Genomic DNA, 12,008 nt, shown 5'->3' with positions numbered 1-12,008 from the left:
TGTTGTGTAGACACTTACTACAGCGACGGAAGGGGTTCTTCTGTCCCCCCTCCCCACCACTGTTACTCACACCTTCTTGTCAACTGTTCGAAATTGGTCACCCTGATTACCCTTACAAAAGTGATTTTTCCTCCTGCTGATAATAGCCCACTTAATTGAATTGTCCCATTAGAATTTGTAAGGCAACCCCCATCTTTTTATGTACTCTCTATATATTTCTTCCTACTGTATTTTCCACTCCATGCATCTGATGAAGTGGGTTTTAGCCCACAAAAATTTATATCCAAATAAATGTGTTAGTCTCTAAGGTGCCACAAGAACTCCTCATTGATTTTTCTCTTCCTCCTGCTTCTCATCATCTACATTGTGACCATGGCTGGGAACGTCCTCATCGTTCCGCTAGTTGTGGCTGATCAGCAACTTCACGCCCCCATGTACTTCTTCCTGGCGAATTGTCCTGCTTGGAGACCGGCTACACCCTGGGCAGGAGGGTTGAGATGCTGGCCAGTCTCCTGACTGGGGACAGGACCATTTCTGTTAGCGGCTGCCTCACACAATATTATTTCTTTGGTTTCCTGGCAGTTGCAGAGTGTTCTCTCCTAGCAGTGATGTCCTATGATTGGTATTCAGCGATATGCAAACCACAGCATTATGAAGCCCTTATGAATAGCAGGTCCTGCCTCCAGCTAGCAGCTGGCACTTGGATAAGTCATTCTCTGGCTGCTGACATTAACTTTATGCGGCCCTAATGAAATTGACCATTTCTTCTGTGACTTCATCCCAGGAATAAAACTCTCCTGCAGTGACACACGTATGATGGAGCTTGTCACTACCATGCTGGCTGCTATATGCACTCTCTCGCCATTTCTATGAAGGCTGGCAACACACATCTGTATCCTCACCACCATTCTGTGAATGCCTTCCACTACTGGGTGGCAAAAGGCCTTTTCCACCTGCTCCTCTCATCTTATCGTGGTGTCAATTTTCTATGGGACCATAATGATTGTCTACATGCTACCAAAAACTGATACACTGAGAGACCTGAACAAAGTGTTCTCCGTTTTCTACACAGTCCTGACTCCCATGGTCAACCTCCTCATATAGAGCCTGAGGAATAGAGAGGTCAAAGAGATCCTGGGAAAAGTTGTCACTAAATTCTCTTCTGTCAAAAGGGTTCAGATCGTCCTACCGTAGCTTGTTCAGTGCCTGTGAAAGGGAAATAAGCTGGTTTGCTGTAATGAGTCTGAGTCACTTCTCTCATTGGCTATCTGGCTTTTTAGGTGAGGTCAGCGGCTGCTATAGCTTGCACTCAATATTGGGACAGATACTTCTGCTGTTTTGGCTTAGGGATGCAGGTCTTTGTGGTTTGATTAGTCTGATATTTATCACTGCTGTTGTGGGTTGCTCTAAAACACCTCATCAATGAGACACCAAGGTAGAGAGATGCCATTCTCTGTGTCTCCATTACGATACTCTGTAATTACGTGAGCACACGCTGTGTTTTGTACCAGGCCCCTTTACCGTGGATTGCATCAGATACTCAATATTTCTTTTCGTCTAACTCCTTCAATGTGCAATGGTAATGTAAGATGTGAATCAGGTCTCAGGGCCCATTAACTCTGTAAGAACGGGAGCCCTGAGGTGGGACAGTGAAGAAGAAAGGTCAGTACTGTGATAGCGGCACAGAGACACCGGACTTCTATTCCCTGTTTTGTTTCTGGCCGACTTCACCTCTCTGGATCTGTTTCCTCATTTGTACAATGGCGTTTCTTGGGACCGCTGTGTGAATGGCTGCTTTGATCCCTTATTGCTTGGGGTACCCTTGTTTTGCAGATTTCCAAATACCAGCACTCTGAAGTCTGATTTCTCAATTATAGAAAGCAGAGAAAGCATATAGTGTCCACTCCTACAGGGTGCTGGGCGTTTCCTGTGAAATGCTGAGTGCCCATTGGAACAGGTGCTGGACTCTCCATGGAGATGCTCGGAGGGCTCAAGGGTTGGAGTGTGCCTATCGCTAACCAGTAGATTGACAGCAGGGCCTGCATAGGCCTAGAAGGAGTGCTTATATTAACCATGGCCGGCGGAGTTGGGAAGCTGACTCCCAGTAGACAGACGAGACTTCCTCTCAAGGCAGGTGGTGACGGGGGTGCTGCACTGCCCTGGGTACCCCCGGGAAGCATCACTGCTATTGAGGGTTAAGTTAGGAACTCCAGGTCAGTGCAGCAGTAAAGCAGGCCCAAGAGAGTGAAATACGCATGGGCAGCAAGACGAAGGGTCTGTTGACAGCCAGACGTTTGTGGGCAGTCTGCTGTCCCAGGAAGCTGATGGCTGAAGGTGACACATGATGATTGTTGAACCAAAGTTACAGCCACACACTGAGTTTGAGAACTGCCAAGGACAACAGGGCTCAGAGAATGGGCACCTGCATTTTGAAGGGTTCCTTCAGGAAGTTCTGCCCTGAAACCAAAATTTCTGGTTTTACAGGATGATTTCAAAGAGCTCTAGAATCCACATGCAGCCTCTGATTTTACTTTAGCAGCACTGTCAAGTATGTTAGCCTTAATTTAAACAGATGGAAATTGAATAACTTTATTAACCAGTTAGTAATTCAACCGTGCTGAGCATTGGAACCGAGTGTAAACTGACAAACCAGTTGCAGGGTCATTTGGTGAAGGGGTTTCTGACATACTCTGCCTCTAAGGTGAGCTGCTCTTTGCATTTCAAGGTCCTTATTTTGGGTGCAGAGCTAGGAAATATGGGAGGGCAAAGAATGAGGGTGAATATGTGGTGGGAGGGGAAATAGGAGATTGGTTTGGGGCTGTGGCAAGGGGAGGGGGAATGAGGGAGATAATGTTGTGCCAATGGTCTAAAAAGGCAAGCAGAGTGACTGAGTAACTATAGGCCGGTTGTCCTGACATCAATCCCGAACAAAACATTAGAAAAGTTGTTACGGGGTTCAACTGCTAAAGAATGAAAGGATAGGAATATAATTAATGCCAGTCAACCTGGTTTTATGGAAAACAGATCCTGTCAAACTGAGCTGATTTCATTCCTTGAGATTACAAGTTTGGTTGGTAAAGGTAACTGCATAGACGTGATCTACTTAGACTTGTGCAAGGCGTTTGATTTTAGTACCGAGTGACATTCTGATTAAACCAAAAAGAACGCTAGTCAATATCAGTGAAGGCTGCCGAGAATGGCAGAACAAGAACCAATGGCTGGAAGTTGAAGCCAGAGAAATTCAAAGTAGAAATAAGGCCCACATGTTTTTAACAGTGGGGGGTAATTTACCATTAGAACAAAATCCCCAAGACAGTGTGGGATTCTCCATCTCTTGATGTCTTCAGACCCAGCCTGGCTGCCATTCTGAAAGCTGTATTAGCCAGACATGAGTGATTGGGTTCAAAACACAGGTAACTGGGTGAAATGTAAGGGCTATGCAGGAGTCAGACTGGAGGACCTGATGGTCTCCTCTGTCCTTAAACTCTATGAATTGCTGATAAATGGGGATGCGTGGTAGGGGAGAGGATTGAGGGTGGGGAGTGTCAGGCCAAGGGGAGGGGAGAAACACTGAAAGGGGATCATGGGTATGGATGGAAGGGGGAGTGGGGGCTAAGGAGGCAGGGATTGTCAGCTCCACATTCCCCTATCTCGTTTGAAGCCACTACCCCTTTCCCCCCCTCCCCACTACCACGCAGGCTAGACAGGAGTACGGGAGGGGAAGGGAAAGAAAGATGCCTCTTATTCACAGCCCCATTGCTCAGGGCAATGGCTGGGAGACAGAGAGGGGCACACCTCAGACAAAGGTGGGAAGGGGGTGTCAGCAGCCCCAGCCTCAGTCAGGGACCCTGCTCCTCTGGGGGTTTTTCTGCACCCCCATGCATGAGCCTGGTCCGCACACTTCCACTGACGCCACCGACAGGACTCGGTGCTGAAATGCGGTGTCCTTGATCTCTTAAAGTGCGGCTGCACCTATCCTTCTATCACAGCGACAGCTCTGATCAAACTGTTCCAGCTAATCCCCCACCATAAACAGAGGTGGATCAGATTGCGAGTTTAGTACTTTAAAAAAAAAATCTGTAGGGGTATTATTTAAATTAGAAATGGAGAGAAAGCTGGCAGGGAGAGAAGTCAATCAATGACACGTTAGAAAGGGTGAAGATAGCTGATAAGTGGCTGAGCTGCTAACAAAATATATAGTCTATATTGCACTATATGTCTGGAGAGGAGCAAACAGAGACAGCTGCTTGGGAATTTTTCCATCAAAATGTTTTTTTGACAGAAAATGCAGTTTTGTCAGAATCAATTTTTTACAGGAGTTTCAGCCAAACATTTTCAATTTTTTTCCTGATGGAAAATTGGAATGAAATATTTTGTCCTGGATCAGGATGATTTGAAATGAAAATATCAGTTTGTCAAATCCAGTCAAAACATTCAATTTCAGGGCAGTTGGATGCACCCAACTGAGCAGCCATGATACTTCGTGGGAGCTGTGGGCTGGACTACATCTCCCTTGATGCACTGAGGACTCCCTTCTGCTTGAACCATTCAAAAATTCATAGATTTGAAGGCCAGAAGGGACCACTAATCCTCTAGTCTGACCTCCTGTATAACACAGGCCATAAAACTTCCCCAAAATAATTCCTATTTGAATTAGAGCAGATCTTTTAAATAAAAATACCAATCTTGATTTAAAAATGTCAGTGATGGAGAATCCAGCATGATGCTTGATTACTTGTTCCAATGGTTAATTACCCTCACTGTTAAAAATGTATGCCTTATTTCCAGTCTGAATTTGTTCAGCTTCAGTTTTCAGCCATTGGATCTTGTTATACCTTTCTCTGCTAGGTTGAAGAGTCCATTATCAAATATTTGTTCCCAATGTAGGTACTCAGACTGTAATCAAGTCACCCATTAACCTTCGTTGTTACGCTAAATAGATTGAGCTCTTTGAGTCTACCATTATAAGACGTGTTTTCTAATCCTTTGGTCATTCTTGTGTCTCTTCTCTGAGCCCTCTCTAATTTATCAACATCCTTCATGAATTGTGGTCACCAGAACTGGACACAGGATTCCAGCAGCGGATGCACCAGTTCCAAATATAGAGGTAAATAACCCCTCTATGTCTAGTCGATATTCCCCTGTTTATACCTCCATTGCAGTCCATCAGATGAGATGTAATCCAGCCAGGGAGTCCAGCTCAGAGAGGAAAACAGGACCATGAAGCACCCACACTGCAACGCCCATGGATCGCTGAAGCAGCTCAGGGGGAGAGAGTTTGACTAACCTACCCCAAATGAAATGTTTCAGTTTGATACATTTTGGTTTTTGCTTTTAACCAATCTGAGAATGTTTATCATTGGGAAAAACAGGTCGGCACATGCCTGTGGAGGAGAACCTAGATCTTCTGTCTCCCACTCCTTTGCCTTAACACTAAGGCCATCCATCATTCCCATGCATAGAATTTCACATAATGAAATCGCTTTTATTTAACCTCATGCAGGAGAGCTCCTCTTCAAGCAGAGAAATGGACAATGGAATGATGGTGACTGAATTCATACTTACAGGACTTTCCAATTGCCCAGCCATTTGCTTATCCCTTTTTGTTGCCTTTCTGTTGGTCTACTTGATAACCCTCGCTGCCAATGGCCTCATCTTCATAGCCACATGGACTGAGGCTAAGCTGCACAACCCCATGTACTTCTCCCTCAGCAACCTCTCCTTGTTAGACATCTGCTGCCCCACTGCTACAATGCCCAAGATGCTGGAAAACCTCTTGTCAGAGAGCAACACAATTTCCTTCACTGGCTGCATGTTGCAGCTCTACTTCCTGGTGGCTCTAGCAGGGACAGAGGTTTTCCTCTTGGCAATGATAGGCTAGATGGTCATGGCCTAGATGGCCTGGAGGATGGTGTGGATTGCACCCTCAGCAAATTTTCAGATGACACTAAACTGGGAGGAGTGGTAGATAGGATACAGCGGGATCTAGACAAATTAGAGGGTTGAACCTCCTAAAGTTCAGGTTGGATATTGGGAAAAACTTTTTCACTAGGAGGGTGGTGAAGCACTGGACTGGGTTACCTAGGGAGGTGGTGGAATCTCCATCCTCAGGGGTTTTTAAGGCCTGGCTTGACACCTTAGTGGGTGTTGGTCCTGCTTTGAGCAGGGAATTGGACTAGAAGACCTCTTGAGGTCTCTTCCAACCCTAATATTCTATGGATCTGGTCAGAAAATGAGGGTGGGAAATCACTAAAATGTTCATGATTTCCACCCCACCCTGTTTTTAATCCAAACCTCATTTGACCAATATTGTCCAACCATCTCTGTTACACCTTAGTGTAATACACATATGTGACTATGAAGAACATTCTAGACATGGCTGAGTCAGACCAACCAGATTATTAGGGCTGGTCAAAAAATTTTCATCAACTTTTTTTGAGAATTGGGAGTGTGATTAAATGATCTTTATGGAAAGTATATGCTTCCCTTGCAAATTATTGATTTTTCATCAGAAAACTGAACCTGCTGCCAAAAACCCCCAAACTTTTGGAGGGTGGCAGTTTTGTCTGAAAATGTTTGTTTTTAGCAGTTTCGGGCCAAAAATAGTTCAGTTTTCAGCTGAAATTTTTCAAAATTTGGTTGTTTGAAAACAAAATAATGGGTTTGGGAGGGGTATCTATTTTTTTGTCCAAAAAGTCAAAATTTTCCCTGGGGGGAAAAAGAAACATGTTCTGACCAGCTGGATAGATGATTTGTTTGTCAAAACCCGTTGTGATATGGTGAGGAATGCAAGGTTGATAGTGGGTGATTGTTCTGTATTTCCAAAGTTTTATATGATATTCCAAAAAAAATTTCTATCATCTGATCCTTTGTACTCAGAAGGCTGAGATTTTTCAGAGGTCCCTAGAAAATTTGGATGCCTCAATTCCCATCAGTTTTCAGAACTGGGCTTCCAAATTCCTTAGGCAGCTTCAAGAATTTCAGTCATTGGCTTCTCCACATTTATCCCGGTATAACTGAGTCCACAGTTAAAGTGGTACATCTTCACGCATTGCGCTCAGGCATCCAGACACCTAGAATGGAGCAGCAGGGCGCACCCTCAGAGACACAAACATCAGTACATAGGGAACGGTCACTTCCAAAATTTAGGTGCCAACTCCAAGTGACATGTACGGGGTTCGGCGGCAACTGAGCGGGGGGGAGGATTGTGAATTGCAGTGGGGCCTAGAACTGGTTCATGTTACCTCTTCTCTGGGGCAAGGGAAGAGCCAGGGACTCTCGGGGACAAAATCCGTCTCCTGGTCTGCTCCTGGGGCAGTGTCTGCACTGCGCCTTATGGAGGGTTCAGGATAAAGTCCTTCTTGTGAGTTCACTCCCATTTGTGTTTCTTTTTTTGAGTGGCCCAGCAAATGGGCTTGCCACTAGCCGTGTCTGGAAAACAGTGAACTTGAAGCAACTCGCACAGAGTTTCATGGAAAGAGACTCTGAATTCAGAGCATTGGGCATGCCCAGAAGACGTAGGACCTCACTGTCAGAAGAAATGGGGGTAGGGTGAACATAAAGGCTAGGGTGAAAGTTATAAGGTCCAGTGTGTGGGTGTCACTGCAGGAAAGGTTTGTCATGGGGATTTAATCACCAAAAGTAATTTAATTTGTCTACAGAAAACCAATTGTAACATCATACCCATTAATATGGAAGTAATCAGAAATCTGCTCATCCAAGACCAGCTGCTAGCTGGAGGCAGAATCTGCCATTCATAAGGGCTGCATAATGCAAGGGCTTACATATCACTAAATACCAATCATGAGACATTGTAGCTAGGAGATAGAATTCACCACCTGCCAGAGAATCAAAAGTATAAATTGCATGATGCAGCTGCTAACAGAAATGGGTCTGTCCCCAGTCAGGAGACTGGCCGGCATTCTGGTCAAGATGGGCAAAGTGAAGCAGATCTCCAAGCAGAAGGAAGTACCTGGGGGTGTGAAGGTTCTGATCACCCACAAATAGCACAACAACGAGGATGTTCCCAGCCGTGGTCACAATGTAGATCCCTTGAAGCTGCAAGACGAGAAGAACCTTCAGTTTTTGGGTATTCCTGGATCCCAGGAGGATGAATTCTCTGATGGACATTTGATTTCCCTATTCTGCATCTGCCATGGCTTGCATCTAGTGGAACCAAACAAACTCTGCCGTGTAATGAGGAGAACACAGAATTAAATGTTAATACATTGGCACCACTTAATTCTAGACTCGTTCTAAAACCTGCCTCCTCCTTTTGGCCAGCAGTGTAAGGACTAGCTGGAGAATCCAGACCAGGGCTTCAAACGGAAATTGATATTTTGGAAAGAGGATTAGATTCTACTTCAGATAAAATCATAATCATAGAACCATGCACTCCAGCCTAAATCCTAAGAAATATTGAAATCCTAGGCATGAAATAAAACCAGTATAAACCTCTCTTCTCCGCCATCTTTTCATGCACAGTTTGGGACATTACAATCCCAATCCGCATCCCCATCCTTCGCCACCCTAGATTGCCCTGCAAGTTAAGCATGTGCTCAAGTATTGTGGGGAATTGGGGTCTAAATTGCTAGCAGTCTCCTGGGGGCAGCTACCATTTTGTGCTCACTTCTAAAACAAAATTACTGAGGCAATACACACACTGTGCTCTCTGTCATGGATACTTTTTCATTCCTTCTGTTGCTGTTTGCTTTAATATAAAATAAAAAAAAGTCATTGAGGCTGAGATTTTCAAAGCTGTCTAAGGAATTCAGTCATCCAATTCACAATAAAACTAGTGGGAACTGTGTGTTCAAATCCCCTAGAGAGCTTTAAAAGGCTCAGCTGGAAAGTATATGCTTACTCTGTGTATGGGAAACAGAAAAGAAGTAAAAGTCCTAGATAGAACTTCAAGATCACAGGTCAAGGCAGGGGAATTAGGGGCAGGATTGCTGCTGTGGTTAGTGAGCTTTGGGAAATGTTTTAAATTATGATTTTATTTTTGTTTTTTATATTTCTTTACAACAGACAGTAGCTTCATGGAGCAGTGGAACATGTTATGCTTTGTGGACAAGTAGTTGATAAATTGAAGAGGTTCAGAGAAGAGCCAAAAGAATGATTAAAGGATTAGAAAACCTGCCTTAGAGTGATAGACTCAAGGAGCTCAATTGATTTATCTTAACAAAAAGAAGGTGAAGGGGTGACTTCCATACAGTCTGAGTACCTATATGGGGAACCAATATTTAATAATGGGCTCTTCAGTCTGGCAGAGAAAGGTACAACATGGTCCAATGGCTGGAAGTTGAAGCTAGACAAATTCAGACTGGAAATAAGGCATACATTTGTAACAGTGAGGGTGATTACCCATAGAACAATTTACCAAGGGTCATGGTGGATTCTCTCACTGACCATTTATAAATCAAGATTCAATATTTTTTCTAAAAGTTCTGCTCTAGGAATTATTTTGGGGGAAGTTCTCCGGCTTGTGTTATACAGGCAGTCAGACTAGATGATCACCATGGTCCCTTCTGACCTTGGAATCTATGAAACCTGAGAGGTGGCAGATCTCTGTTCAAATCCTTTCTCCCCCTGAGCCAGAAGGGGGACTTGAACCAGTGTTATCCCACACCCCAACTACATAGCCTAACCACTGGGTTAAAAGTTATGAGGGAGGTCCTCCTCTTCCCCCAACTCCAGCCATCCTTGCTTTGCATAGGATCTCCTAAAAGGGCCCAATCTGGTAGGTGAGCTCTGACCATGTTTACCAAATTGGGCCCCACAGACAAATGAGGCAGAGGACTGGTTATCTCCTCCCAGCTCGTACATCGCTCTGGGGCTCATGTGCCTGTCTGGTTGGTGTTGGGCTGCGGAGCCCATGCCCAGAGGCATCTTGGGAAATTTTACTGCAAAAAAGCAGGAGCCCAGGGAGTTTAGGCACAGACAGCGTTTGACGGCAGCTCAGCAGCAGTTTTGTGAATCCCAGAGGGGGCCTGACTCTGGGATCTTCAGGGGCCTAAAGTGATAGTTAGGTACCCAAGTTCCTTTGTGAATCTGGGCCTTTTGGATTTTGGCCCTTCCCTGTTTAGGCGATTCTGAAAATCCCACATGGGGCCTCTCTGCATCTTCAGGCTCTGAAATACCTTTGAAAAGCTGCCCCCTGTCTCTGGGTGTGTCTGCTCCCTGTTTGCAATATGGGGATCACAGTGCTGCCTACATCACAGGGGAGTTGTGAGGCTAAAGAAATTGTGTGAGGCGCTTACTCCAATGTAGGCCATAGAAGTACCTCAGAGAGAGCGAAATAATGAGGTTCCTCATGGGTAATAAGTTCAAAATCAGCGATTTAAGGACTTTAGTCCCCTTTTCAAAAAGTTTTGGGGATTCCTGTCTTCCAAAGCAGACACTTCTGTCTTCCATTGGAAACCCAGTTTTTTAGTGAAAAAAGTTTTGATGGAAAATTTTCCACCATCCCTTGTTCAAAAGAGCTGTCCCTGGAAACTTTGACCCTGACTATCAAGCTGTATATTCTCCACCCCAAAGAGAGAAAAAGAAGAGTCTTTGTCTCATCTATGACTCTCTTACGTTGCAAGGATTCAATGCACCAGGGAACCTGTCTCAATGGAGGCATAAAAGAACTTAAATACTCAGACTCCTCAAGGTGTGGCTTCTTCAGAGTTGCTCAACACGCTGCTCGCAAGTTTTAAAGCGCATGATTATATTAGATTAAAATATTTTTTAAAGTCAATGCTTTTCCTACACGTTATTGCTTTTTAACCAAGCACATCGGTGCATATCTTTAGCTTGGTCCTTTTTCTCCACTGCTTTGTACCTTTGTGTAGTCATTTCTATGTGAGCAATGTGAGTGGTGACTGGGTATGGAAACACTCCTGCCAGTACAAGTGGGTAATTCTGATATGGAGTCATTTTGCACTCACCTTGCATCGGTATAAATGACTACACATGGTACAAGGGAGCAGGGAGTCAGCCGCTGGTGTGTTGTTCCTCTCCCCTTACCATTTTGCTATACTAAGGAATAATTTATAATTTATAGCTGGAATTTCCAGTGGAACCTAAGGGAGTTACCCACCCAACTCCCTTGAACTTCGAGTTCTGTGCCTGAAAAAAATGTAATCAGGATCTTGGCTGCTAAGTACAGTCTTACTGGGTCTCTATGAAAGTGATTCATAGATACCAAGGTCAGAAGGGACCATTATGATCATCTAGTCCGACCTCCTGCACAAGGCAGGCCACAGAATCTCACCCACCCACTCCTGCGAAAAACCTCCCACCTGTGTCTGTGCTATTGAAGTCCTCAAATCATAGATGGATGGATGGATGCAGTGTTTGTCGAAGCCATGTCAGTCCCAGGATATGAGAGAGTCAAGGCGGGTGAGGTAATATTTTTTATTGGACCAACTTCTGTGGCAAGAGAGACAAGCTTCTGAGCGTCCACGGAGCTGCTCTTGTTGGCTGGGAAATGTACGGAGGCTGGGTCTGCGCTACGGACCTCACAACGGCGCAGCCGTGCCGCTAAAGCTGTGCCGCAGCAAGGTCTCCCGCGCAGCTGCTCTTCTGCCGGCAAAATCAAACCACCCGAACAAGCGGCGGCCGCTTCGGCGGCAGGAGAGTGTCTCCCGCCGACACAGCGCTGTTCACACGGGCGCTCCGTAAAACTTTTGTCCGTCAGGCCTGGATATTTCTTTTCACACCCCGACCGACAAAAGTTTTACCAACAAAAGTGCTAATGTAGACAAAGCCAGAGAGTGTCACAGATAAATACAAAGGGGAACAGATTGTTCGGCATAAGTAGTTAACACACATTTCAAGGGACCATTCAAAGTGAAGTGGCTCGTTACTACCCCTCCAGTCATAGGGAGGAAAGGAAGGGGGTGGAAAAAAGCAGCTGGGGGGGTGGTGGTTAGTGGGGGTCACAGATTGTTGTAATAAGCCATAAATCTAGTGTCTCTGTTCAGTCCATGATTTTGAGTGTCTAGTAAAGTTATGAATTTAAG

The sequence above is a fragment of the Eretmochelys imbricata genome, chromosome 14 (assembly GCF_965152235.1).
Source record: "Eretmochelys imbricata isolate rEreImb1 chromosome 14, rEreImb1.hap1, whole genome shotgun sequence".
NCBI classification, from domain to species: Eukaryota; Metazoa; Chordata; order Testudines; family Cheloniidae; genus Eretmochelys; species Eretmochelys imbricata.
The sequence above is the reverse complement of the archived record's forward strand: the minus strand, read 5'-3'. Positions refer to the sequence as shown.